The 13189-nt window shown below is 47.6% G+C and overlaps 1 long non-coding RNA gene across 1 annotated transcript; it reads right to left on the minus strand.

Annotated features, from left to right (window-relative positions):
* Positions 1-1124: 1124 nt before the first annotated feature.
* On the minus strand, positions 1125-8527 carry LOC136171801 (uncharacterized). Its single transcript, XR_010663916.1, has 4 exons — positions 8479-8527; positions 7655-7762; positions 4611-4661; positions 1125-1305 (listed from the first exon to the last, which is right to left on the minus strand). It is a non-coding gene; the product is annotated as an uncharacterized lncRNA (long non-coding RNA).
* Between the last annotated feature and the right edge of the window lie 4662 nt (positions 8528-13189).

The raw sequence follows: 13189 nt of genomic DNA on the forward strand, positions 1-13189 counted from the left end.
ACTTCAAAAGTAGAGTCAGTAGGACTCATACACAACTGGCTGTGAACATTAAGAAGAGAAGAGGAATCAAGGATGACTTGTATGCGTTTGATTTGAGCAACTAGGTGATGGTGATGCCATTTACTAAGACAGGAAAAACGTGAGAGGTAAAAAGTTTTGTGAGAAGAAGAAAGGGGTTATTTTGGTCTTGTAATATCTGAGATTCCTATTACATATCCAAGTGGAACTATTAAGTAAGCAGCTACATACACAAGTTTGGAATTCAGTGAAAAGGTAAAAGTTATAACTGAAAACTGGGAAGGCATCTTCATAGGCCCATGGCACTAGAACAGTCTGGTGAAAACCCCTCCTATAAAGCTGCCAGCACAAGACCACTCTGCAATGCCCACCACTATAAATAGCCCCTAAAGATCCCTGGGCCTTGCTGTCACTAGCTCAGAAATCAGAGTCCTGGTTGTAAGCACCAGATTGGCCAATTATAGATTATATGCTTGAGCCCAGGCTTCCCTGCTGGCTCAGTGGTAAAGAACCCGCCTGCCAATACAGGGGACTTGGGTTCAACCTCTGTGTCTGGAAGGTCCCCAAGAGAAGGAAATGGCAACTTCAAGTATTTTTGCATGGGAAATCCCATGGACACAAGAGCTTGGCACACTACAGTCCTTGGGGTCACAAGAGAGTTGGACATGAACTAGCAACTAAACAACAACAACAATGCTTGAGCCCCAGTTCTGGGGTGGATGAGGGAGTGACTCTCTGACCCTTTTATCTTCCTTGCCTTTCACCAAGACCCACACAATGGAGGATTACAAATAGGTTCAGATCCTGGAGAACTGAAAGCCAGCATTTATCTGCTACACAAGATCTTCAAGGTGCTGGACATTTGGAAGAAACTGTGAAATCATCAGAGACTGAACATATTTGTGCTGTAGACTGCCAGGGAATGTGAGGGCTCACTTGATATTTGTGGTCATGAATTTAATTATGGTCATGAAACTAGTTACAGACTTGTGTGATCCAAAGGTTGGCTTAAATGATAACCCTTGTGCTTTGACCCTCTATTATTCATTGGACATTGAGAAATATATTTTAGAGGTATGGGCTTGGTGCTGCTATTACCAGGGTGAAGGAAAGAATCCTGTGCTCAAGGAGCACAGAGCCTAGAGGCCGTGATGCATCCGGGGCCTTCTCAGGATTAGCCATCAAGGTAGACACATCTCACTGCTTCCCATGGGCTCAGTCACACCTCAGTTCCACTCAGGAATCAACAGTCATGCAAGCCATCCTGTGTGACACCCCAAGGCCATCCTGTGACAGAACAAGCCACTCTTAGTAAAAGAAATACCATAGTCTGCCAGTTTTGCATCACATGTGGCCCAGTACAATTCAACTACCAACAAAATGTTCTTTGGGCTTTTTTTGTGGGAAGTGATTAACAGCACCTGTTCTGTAGTTCAATGGGTCTGGGTTCAATGGCCATCTCTGCTACTTATTAATTATGTGACCTCAGGCAACCTCTCAAGTCTAAATCTCTTCATCAGCAAAGTAGTGATAATGACACTCAGTTCATAGATGTTATAAAGAGTTTGTAAAATACTATATTTAAGACCCTTCAGTTTAATTCACTTCAGCTGCTCAGTCGTGTCTGAGTCTTTGGGACCCCATGGACCGCAGCACGCCAGGCCTCCCTGTCCATCACCAACTCCCAGAGTTTACTCAAACTCATGTCCATTGACCCTTCAGCTTGCTCTAATATAGTAAACATGGATACTTGCATTTAAATTAATATCAGGCCTTGGCAGTCCAATGGTTAGGACTCAGTGCTTTCACTGCTGTGGGCCCAGGTTCAATCCCTGGTCAGGGATCTAAGATCCCACAAGCTCATGTGGTTCAGTCAAAAAAAAAAAAAAATTGAAAGAAAAAATTCAGTTCTTTCGTTTCACTAGCCACATTTCAAGGGCTCAATATCCCCATGTAGCTTGGATAGTGCAGGTATAGATTAGCATTTCCATTAGCACAGATTCTGTCGGACAGCGCTGCTGTGGATAACATTGAGGCTGGCATGCAATGAACGCTCAGTAAAGAGTAATAAGCACTGCTATAATTTATAGCCCAGCCACCTTCCTACCCAGGCTTCCTAGGTGGTGCAGTGGTAAAAGATCTGCCTGCCAATGCAGGAGATGCAGGAGATACAGGAGACTAGGATTCAATCCCTGGGTTGGGAAGATCCCCTGGAGGAGGAAATGGCAACACACTCCAGGATTGTTGCCTGGAAAATTCCATGGACAAGGGAGCCTGGCAGGCTACAGTCCATGGGGTCACAAAGAGTCAGACATGACTGAGCACACACACAGGCACCTTCCATCATTTGGATACCACCATCTTGATTTCTGCCATTATCCAATTACCTCCTGCATTATTAGTTCACACTTTTAAGTTGACTCATTTTATATATAAAGTTTATTTAATATCATTATCATAAAACTACCATGTGGCCCAACAATCCCTCTACTGGGTAAATACTCTGAAAGAACCATAGATACATGTACCACAGTGTATACTGCAGCACTGTTTACAATAGCTAGGACATGGAAACAACCTAGATGCCCATCAACAGATGAATGGATTGAAAAAACAGTGGTACATACATATGATGGAATACTACTCAGTCATTCAAAGGAATGCATTTGAGTCAGTTCTAAAGAGATGGATGAACCTAGAGCCTATTACACAGAGTGAAGTAAGTCAGAAAGAGAAAAACAAAATTGAGCATTAATGAATATATATAGAATCTAGAAAGATGATACTGATGAACCTATTTTCAGGGGAGCAATGGAGACGCAGACATAGAGAACAGACATGTGGACACAATCGGGGAAGGAGAAGGTTGGATGAATTGAGAGAACAGCAGGGAAACATATATATTACCATATATAAAATAGATAGCCAGTGGGAATTTGATGTATGACTCAGGAAGTTCAACTCGGTGCTGTGTGACAACCTAGAGCGGTAGGATGGGGTGGGAGGTGGGAGGGAGGTCTAAGAAGGAGGGGACATGTATACCTATGGCTGATCCATATTGATGTATGGCAGAAACCAACAAAATATTGTAAAGCAATTATCCTCCAATTAAAAATAAATAGAAAAAAAAAATTTTTAATAAATAAATAAAAATAAATAGAAAAGTAAAAAAAAATCATTATTGTAAACGGAAGCCATGTATTTTTGCCATAAATAACAGATGATAAAAACAAGTACTATGAAACAAGATAATGTAGCTAAATTTTAAAACTTTAGATTTAAAAAGTAAAAATAATGAATAAAAACAAGAAGGAAATGAATCAATTTATAAAAACAAACACCTGAAAATAAACTCTCCAATGAGAAAAAATGGAATTGTTTATGATCCAGTTAGGAGTAAAGATTGCTCAGTGAACAAAAATATTGAAAGTCTCTGTCAATAAGGCATGGTTAAATTCTAATGTTGTCAAGCACCTGAAATCCTACCTTGCAATCAGATCGATGACTTTTGGCTTTTGGAGCATATGTGGCAGGAAGCTGGGTCACTGTCTCCCAGCTATACAATCCAGACAGCTTCTGGCCCCTTCTCCCTCACCCAAGGAGACCTGGGGAATGAAAACTTGTTCCCAAATCCCCTCCCACATCCGGGTCTTCAGCAAAGGCCTGCACACAGATCAGCCTGGGCAACACAGATCAGCCTGGAACTCCACCATCTCCTTGAGGTCAAGTGCAAGGCCACTACCAGAAAATCTGGCAGGAAAGACCCAGTGCTCCTCAGCAGTAGGGCCTGGAAGAGTGTCCTGCTTATACCACCTAAGGTCGTCTCTCCCGAACGCTGGGGTCACAAGTGTCCACCATTTATTTTATTAGCTTTTAATCAGAGCTAGGGTCTGACTTAGGATCAAAGGTCTTATTTAGGCAAGGGTTGATTAATTTACAGCCACTCTAGTGCAATTAAGGTACCTGGAACATAGAGTGACAGTTATAAACACAGATGCTGCATCCTAGCTGTCTGGTTTTGAACCCCAGGTCTTCCTCTCCTTGTCTAAATGACCAGAAACAAATTACCTTTTATCCCTATTAAAAGATAATCTAAAAAATTAAAAGGTAAAATCATGACTCTCATACACATATTTAAGAGCTGTTTACCTTAGCATTATAATGAGGAAACCAGGTAGGTGTCACAATCCATTCAAAGGAGACTCCAAAGGACAAACATATAGAACAGGAATATTGAAATCAATGTACATGGAAGCAAATTGAGGTTTCCACAAGAGGAGGGTACTGTCCCTCAAACAAACAGAATTTGAGTAACCAAGGATAGGAATCATTGCATTGCCATCATTTCTCTGCAATTTAGAATAGCAAACAAGCTCAGAAGCAATCAAAGGCTCTAATCAGCCCAGAGGATGAGCTCTAAACACTGCAAAGTTTTCTAGTGGACACCTACTAATCTCTTTTGCTTATTCCAAATTTACTTAAATCCTCTATGCCTCAGTTTCCTCACTGGTAAAATGGAGATGAAGTTCAAGATTCAAGTGCCATGGGGAGGAGGAAATGAGCTAAGGTGGGCACTATCACATCCTACTCACCTGGATGGGAGTTGGCTGTTCCCGTTTCCAGTTTGTCAACGTAGGTTCATTCTACAGAAACAGATCATGGCAACAAGCATAAATCAGTGTCCATCTTGACAGATACTGTGCTAGTTTGACTATTTCCAGTTACCGAGGGGGACCACATCTCGGGTTTTGACCTGCCTCACTCTAACCCCAGTGTGCTGACTTTAAGATCAGCTTAAGAGAAGAAAGGAGGGAGGGTAGCAGCAAAACGCAATAGGAAGTGATGTTGGGGAGGTTTGAGTTCAGGGTGCTGGCAGTGAGGTCCTAAGGTCCTAAGTGAGGTGATGGAAGCCCTCCTGAGTCTGTGAGAGGTGGTCAGGTCTGGTGGGGGCATCTGACAGAAGGTGTGGGGGCATCCGAGAGAGAGGTGACCAGAGGGAGATGGCCAAACATCCCCCAGATGTATTCTAGAAGTCTGGGTCCCCAGGGTGAGAGAAGAACCTCCTGATCACCATGCCCTGGGCTGAATCGAACCAAACACCTGGAGCTACCATTTCCTTTATTCTTTCTGTCAGTCAGTCAACAAGTATTCACTGTGTGTCTTCCTGGGAGACTCAAGCCTCCAGACCCTTCTGCCCGACTGTGCCCCCAGGATGTAGTCCTGGATTTAGTGTCCTGGAAAGACAGCATGAGAGCACTGGACTGGGAGTCAGGGGACCTGGGTTTGTCGTTGGTCCCCTTCTTTGTGTGGGACCTTGAGCAAGGTGCCTATCTATAGTTTCCTCTGTGCAAAACATACCTCAAAATGTTGTTTTCAGGTTTCAATGAGACAATCCATGTAAAGAGCTCACAGTGTCCAACAGATGTGTTTATTAATAATTTGTTTTTTCATCATTACGTTAAGGACTTAGACTAAATTGCTGAAGTCACTTCCACTGCCAAACTTATGAGTTAATGCTTCTCTGCCCCAGCCCCACCTGAGAGCCCTAGGGAAGTTTCCAGAGCCCATGAGTGCCTGTGGTTAGCACTGGCCTTCCCCCTTGCGCGTGGCAAGGTAAGGGAAGTAGGCGCTGCCACCAGGGGCCCCCTCCAGGCAAGAGTCTCAGGGGTCGGAGTGGCCCTCCCTGGGCCCTGCCTGCAGTGCTCCTTGGGGCCGGTAGGGGACGCCCCAATCTCACCGGACAAGTGCGGCCACAGGCAGCCCTAACCTTCCCAGATCTTGTCGCATGACCTTAGAACATAAAAAAATCCAAGAGTCTTCCCATTATTTTTCAAAATAATGAAAATTCAGCCTTCTGCTGAGGCTAGGAGTTTCTCTGTAATGGATATCATTCATTCAATCATTGAATGTGAACTAAACAAGCACCTACTCATGCCAGGCACCATTCTGGGTGCTGGGGTCATGGGAAGTGGACCAAATTCTCTGTGAGAGGAGGAACTCCTTTTTTCTCACATAATACCTGGCTTGTGTTTATTAAGAAATTATTAGTGCCAGGCTTATTGCTGGTTGCTTCAAATATTGCATATGTACTCAGTCACTCAGTTGTGTCCGACTCTTTGTGACCCCTTGGACTGTAGCTCACCAGGCTCCTCTGTCCATGGAATCTTTCAGGCAAGAATACTGGAGTGGGTTGCCATGCCCTACTCCAGGGGATCTTCCCAACCCAGGGATCGAACCTGGGTCTCCTGCATCTCCTGCATTGCAGGCAGATTCTTTACCACTTTGTCCAACCCAATGTATTATCTCTTGAACTCTCATAGTAGTCTTGTGAGGTGAGTGCTGTTTGACATCCAGCTTCTGGAAGACACTGAGGGAGAAAGATGTGACTTGGTCACAACCCTAGTAAGAGGTGGAGTGGAGGTTTGAACCTGGGCTCACTGACCTCAGAGCCAGCCACCTCGCTGCACTGCCCCTGAAAGGGTGAAGATGGGTAAACGGTGCAGCCTGAGGGCAGCCCAGACCGGAGACAGTGGTGGGAAAGGGGTAGGAGATGGTGAGAAGGGAGGGAAGTCAGAAAGGTGGCCAGCTCTGGGCACAGTAGTAAAACCCAGGACTCTGCTCTCCATCTCTCGTCTTTCCCTGCCTCCCTCCCAAGCTCCATCCCCTCTCCCACCCTGCTCCCACCCCCCACACAGACAAAATCCTGCCTCCTGGGTTCTCAATTTTTGGACTTTAGGCCCAACTCAGCACTTTCTCGCTGTGTTTCTGAAGAGAAGTCACTTCTTTCATCTACATGAGCCTCCATTTCCTCAACTGTAAAATGGGAATATTCTGCTCACACTGTTTTGGTGGAGTAGGACCTGAGAAAGTCTGGCAGGAAGACCAGGTTTCAGTTATTTTCCCCTCCTACTCAAGCAGTGCCCCAATACAAGCCCTCAATCCTCCAAAACACCTTCCCCTCCACCCCCACCAAAACCCCAGTCTCTCACTAACCTCAGCTAGTGGTGCACAGGCCACCCATCTGGTAGCTAAATCATGCTAACGTGTTCACGACAGATGGTTAGATACATCACACACACACTCCATTTTTGGAGGCAATTTGGGCAATGTTAGACAAAGAAAAGACTCTAATGGTAGGATTTCAGGTGCTGTGGCTTTGGGGAGATTCAAAGCAATTCCCAGTACCCCACAGATGACACCCCATGGGCACCTTACCACACACCTCTGGAAGGTCAGAGTGTGCAGAATTGGGTAATGGCCCTCATGAAATACATGTGACCTTTAACAGGGTTACCCCCTCTCGCCGTTGCTTTCCTTCCTTGCTGAACCTCAGGAAGGGGAGGCCACCACACCCCAGCTTGTATGAGGGGAAACTGAGACCCAGAAAAGCCAGCGTGGCTATAGTTCAAGTCATCCCAGGCAGGCTGGAGGTCTAGGGTATGAAGAACCCTGTGTTCTTCCTGCTTTCCTCCTCCCCCTACTTTTAAGAGTTTAGTGAGTGGGACAAGGAGCCCCTTTATTCATGACGATTAGGGATCCTAAATTTTTAAATTTCCTGCCGGGAAGTGAAGGACAGGATATTATGTAGCCAGAGTTTCTGTGCAAATTACCCAGGTGTCCCAAATCCCCAAAGTACCAGATGCTCTTCATCTCTTGTCTTCTGTCATCACTCATCCTTGATTGTCCAGGGAAGCCGACTCCAGCGTTCTGAGAGACCAGCAGATGCAGATTTATATGGCAAAACCTAGACAGACACAGTGAACTGACCCCTTGCCAGATCAGAGCCAGGTCCTGGTAAATAACATCACTAGACCACTGACTTAGTGAGTCACAATACGAAGCTGTTAAGAGGCCTCCAAGATCATTCTAGTCCAACGCTTACCCTTCTAGTTGCTCAAAGATAAGAAAACTGAGTGAGGCCCAGAGAGGGAAAATGACTTGCCCAAGGTCATGAAGCTCCTCAAGGCAGAGTAAAGGCTGGAGACCCTGAGCCCCAGGCCCACGCACTTTGCACTGCCTTTCACACCCCTCTGAATGTCCCATGTAGGTGTAGGGAGGCACGGACCCTCTTGCTTAGCCAAGGGCAGATCAGGCTGTCTCCTAGCAGGTGGGCTCAATGTCAAGCTCAGCCATCCCCTGGGGACAGAAGAGCCTGGGGCCCAGCCTTATACCCCAAGGTTAACCCCTGGGTTAAAGGCTATAGGAGACGGCTTCCTGCTTGGCCCTCATCCAAGGCCATTTCACAACAGGGGGAAGAGCGCTGGGCTGAGAGTCTGGGCTTAGGGCTCCCTCCACCTCCACCCCAGCCCCTCTCATGAGCCAGGCCCTCCCTGAGATTGGGGATGAAGTAGGATAAAGCAGAGAACTCCCCCTGGAAGTGTTCTGAGCGGTGCCCCGAGGTGAGCAGTGGCTGCCTTGCAGGCACCAACCATTCTCCCTTTTCCCTGGCTGTCCACCTACCAGCGTTCACACTGGGGGACCCTGTGCAGACGGGAGATGGTCCACTCGGTCGGCCCCGCAGTACTCTCATTATGAGTCAGAGGGGAATCTAGAAGCAAGCTTGGAGCAAGGCCTTGGGCAGCTTCCTGTAATGAGGCATGGTGACGATCAAACAGAAAATTCCGGGCAGGGAAGCCGAAATCATGGTCCTCCCCCGCTCACACACACACACACACCCCAGGCTGGGGTGACTGTGGTTCACATGGGAACCAGGGCAGAGACATTGGGACATTCAATGAGGATTCATCACGTTCCTCCAATTGGGTCAGCATGAGCTCAGCTCTGTGCGGGATCTTGTCTGAAGTAGGAGGCAGTGGTCAGGGACCCAGATTCTCCTGTCTTTGAGTCTTAAAGAGGAGACAAAATAAACCCGGGTGAAAAGTCAAACCACAAGACGAGGCAGTGTGAGGTTGGGCCCACACACTCATACTGCATACTGGACGGTCCAGTACAGCCAGTGGAGGGTGAGGGGGACAGGGGAGTCACCGTGGACCAGGCCCAGGGGACGCCCCTGGGGAGAATTTGGCTCAGCAGGAATGACGAAAAAGGTCTTCCACTGGGGAAGGGGAGACAAGGCAGGAGTGAACAGGCCTATTCTCAGGACAGATTCTCTTTGCACAGAACGACACTGGAAGTGTGCCTGGCCCCAGGCCGCTTCCTTCCTCTGAGCTCTCACTCCTTGAACTTGGTCTTCCTCTGAATCCATGGGACGTCAGTGGCCTAGGGAGGGAGGTAGCCACGTGGAGAGCTAGGCAGGGGCGAGGGGGGTGCCAGGGAGTTCACCCCCTCAGCCGGGGAGCATCTGACAACAGGAAGCAGCTGCAGCGGGCTCCGGGGCTGCGTGCGGTGTCTGTCACTCTCCTTCTGCCCCGGCAGCAGCCCCCGCAGAACAAACTGTTCTTCGAGAAGCTCTGGGGACAGAGGGCCCACACCTGCTCCCCAGGTCAGTTTGGACAAGTCAGCAGAGGCGTGCCCCGGCCCCGCAGCCCCCCTCACCCCCTCTCTTGCATGAAGCAATGTAACACAAAACAAGAGCTTCGGGGAGGGGAACAAGCGCTGTCTCTTCATAAAGACCTCACCCTTGAATTTCTAATGATGTCTCTAAAAATAGGACCTAAACTCCAAGTCCCAAACTCCAAACTGAGTGGAGATGCTGAGTGGTGTGGCTTTTCAGAAAGACCACAAAATCAAAATGCAGGATTTTTCATCTTAATCCTGCCAGGGAAAACCTGTGTGACCTTGGACAAGTCACTTCCCCTAGGAAGACTTCAGTCTCCTTCTTTGTAACACAAAGAGCTGGGATGGATGAGGTCTGGGTGACCTCCAGTTTAAAATGTGAGAGACCCATGCTCTGAGGATGCTTTGGGGCTGCTGTGAAAACTAGGGCTTGAGTAATGGAGAGAAATTAGGATAAGACTCTGATTGAGGGCTAGATAAAATAGAATGGAACTCGGGATTTCTCTGGAGGTCCAGCGGTTGAGACCAATGCAAAGAAGGTGGGTTTGATCCCTGGTCCGGGAACTAAGACCCCACATGCTAGATGGCATGGCCAAGAAAATAAATTTTAAAAAGAAAAGGAATGGGATTCAATTTAGGACCTGAGATGGTAGAGTTTTGTTTCCCCCAGATCCCCACGATAAAGAGAAGTGGATCTGTTGGACTGAGAACACCTCAAGAGAAGCTCATTTTATAGAAGGCTCCCCAACACTTAGTGAAGAGCTAGACTCCTTCTAGATAGTTTGAGGTCATTCATCAGTCACAGCTGCCCACCCTCAATTTACAATGAGCTGGGAGGAGGAATATACCTGAGAGCAGAGCAAGGGGCAGTAACACAAAGAAGGAAAAAGCCTAGGCTTCCTAATGCTCTTCTTCGTGGAAGCTGCTCCTTAAAATTCCTTCAACTGGGGACCAAGCCCTTCAGACCACAGTCAAGCTAAAAATAAATGACTAAGATTCTGCCTTTCTAGGACCCAAGGTATCCTAAGAGAGACTTTCAGCAGGGTGGGGGCTGGAAAAAGGAGAGAAGGGGGGCAGTCCAGCTATCACAGGAGACCTGCTTTTTCTGAAGCCAGACCAAGGTCTGGTAGCTCAGACCTGTTCCCTGTGGGCAGTGATGAGGCAGAAGGCCTTGGGGGTTCTGGATCACTTTCTGAAACACTCCCTGTTTGCTTCCCAGGCCTCAGCAGCCCTTAAGAGAAGAGTAGCTCTCATCCATCTACTACCTGTTCATTATCCAGTGTAAGGGCCAGGAGACTGAATGACACTGCTCTCTGGCCTCCCACCAGATCAGCTACGTGACTTAGATGCTGTCTGAGCTGTTTTGGACTCACAACCCTAGGCTCTTGGAGGCAGCTACAGCACAGGGTGGAGTGTGTAGGATGGGAGGAAGGCTAGAGGGTGTGGGGGAGGGGAGCATGCTGGTCTCCACTGGCCTTTAGCCTGCGGGGCCGTGCTCTGCCAAGACCAATGTTGGCAAAAAAGCAAAGGGAGAGAGGAGCAGGGCCAGACCAAGCCGACATGTGGCGCTTCCCAGCTGTAACCCAGAGCAATGCAGACATGGGCTTGGCATGCTCCTCTGTGTGTCTGTTTGTGTGTGTGTACGCACACACACCCAAGTGTACATGCACAAGAAGGTGTGTGTTGACCTGGGTGAGGGCTGCCCATCACTATGGTGTGTGTGTGCTAAGTCGCTTCAGGCATGTCCAACTTGGTGCGATCCTATGGATTGTAGCACGCCAGGCTCCTCTGTCCATGGGATTCTCCAGTCAAGAATACAGGGGTGGGTAGCCATTCCCTTCTCCGGGGGATCTTCCCTAGCCAGAGATTGAACCTGCATCTCTTACATCTCCTGCATCAGCAGGCAGTTTCTTTACCACTAGCGCCACCATGGAGAAGGTGACAAAACCCTGTATTTACCATCAGGACCAGTGTTGCTGGGGGCAGCAGAGCCAGAACTCCCAGCCCCTGCCTACCCCAAGACACTGCTTCTCCCAGAATCAGAGGAAGGGGAGAGCTGGACAGGCCAGCAGCCCCCTTACTCTGACTCAGCCCTCTCCTTCTATTTGACCAGGAGCATTTAAAGAGCAGCTCCTTGGGCTTCCCTTGTGACTCAGCTGGTAAAGAATCCACCTTCAGTGTGGGAGACCTGGGTATGATCCCTGAGTTGGGAAGATCCCCTGGAGAAGGGAAAGGCTACCCACTCCAGTAATCTAGCCTGGAGAATTCCATGGACTGTAAAGTCCATGGGCTCGTAAAGAGTTGGCAACAACTGAGCGACTTTCACTCACTCCTTGATCTGAAGTACTCCCCAGCACCAGATCCCTCTCCCCAGACATGCCACCTGGCAGGAGGGTCAGACTTCTGCCTACAAGGAAGGGCTTCAGGACAACACCTCTACTGCCAAACAGTTGTGAAGGAGGTGGGCTTTGAAGGATAGGAACGATTTGGAAAAACAGGCTAGTGGACTAGTGAACATGGGAGCCAAGAGAGACATTTCAGACAGGAGGATGGATTAGGAACGCATGTGATTTAGAGAGAAGGCTATAAGTAGGCCTCTTTAGTTGTACATTCTGACACCAACCAGGAGTCCTGCAATTGAATTCAGGTTCAGTTCTAACACTGACTACTTGGGCTTAGCTCCAGATCCCATAAATTAAAGGGCAGAGGCCCCAAGAAGACTGCCCTTACTTCTGATCACAGATGCAAATGGAGTCCCCAGGCCACTCACACTTCTGTCTGATTTGGCTATAATAGTTCCCACTACTTCCCTTCAGCTTCAACAGTTTGCTAGAGTCACTCATAGAACTTACTAAGTGTACTAAACTTAGAGTTTTATTATAAAGTACAATTAATTCTAGAAGAGCCAAACTGAAGGACATACAGGGAAGGTCTGGCGGCAGAGTTTCTGTGCCCTGTCCTCACGGATCAAGTGTGTCACCTTACCTGGTGAACATCAACGTGTTCACCAAGCAGGAAGGTCCTCTGAATTTCAATGTCCAGAGTTTTTATGTGGGGTTTTATGTCACGGGCACAGTTAATTAAACCACTGACCACATGATTGATTGAACTCCATCTCCAGTTGCCATCTTCTCTCCAGAGTTTGGGAGTGGGGTGGGGATGAAATTTCCCACCTTCTTTCTGGCACGGCCAGTCCCCCCCACTTCAAACTATCTAAGGACCCACCACCAGTCTCCTCATTAGCAAAAACTCAATTATGACCAAAAGGATTGGTTGTCAACTCCAAAAAAAATCCCCATTACTTAGGAAATAGCATGCTTTTTTTTTAAGTTCTGTGCCAGGTAAGATCAAGACCAAATACATTTTTGTATTATATTGCAATTGTAATGGATGTTCCCTGTAAGGCAAAGAGGAGGAAGCTGAGGTTAGAAAGGTAGGATGGGGCAAATTGATAAGGTCAGAAATTGATGGCAATCTCCCCCTCCCTCCCAAGGAGGTGACAGTAGAGGATAAGTAGTAGAGACAACATTTTGTGTAACAGTTGAGAGCTCTCTGCAGACATCTGTTGTCATCATCAGCCTCTCCTCTGATCCTTCTCTGACCTTGAAGAATGGGGTGCCTTCCCTTGAAGAGTCTTCTCTCTCTGAATAGACTGTGAACGTCTATCCTGCCAGACTGTGAGTTCTTGCAGAGCAAAGACATATCTCTACACTCC

The sequence above is a fragment of the Muntiacus reevesi genome, chromosome 7, assembly GCF_963930625.1.
Source record: "Muntiacus reevesi chromosome 7, mMunRee1.1, whole genome shotgun sequence".
NCBI lineage: Eukaryota > Metazoa > Chordata > Mammalia > Artiodactyla > Cervidae > Muntiacus > Muntiacus reevesi.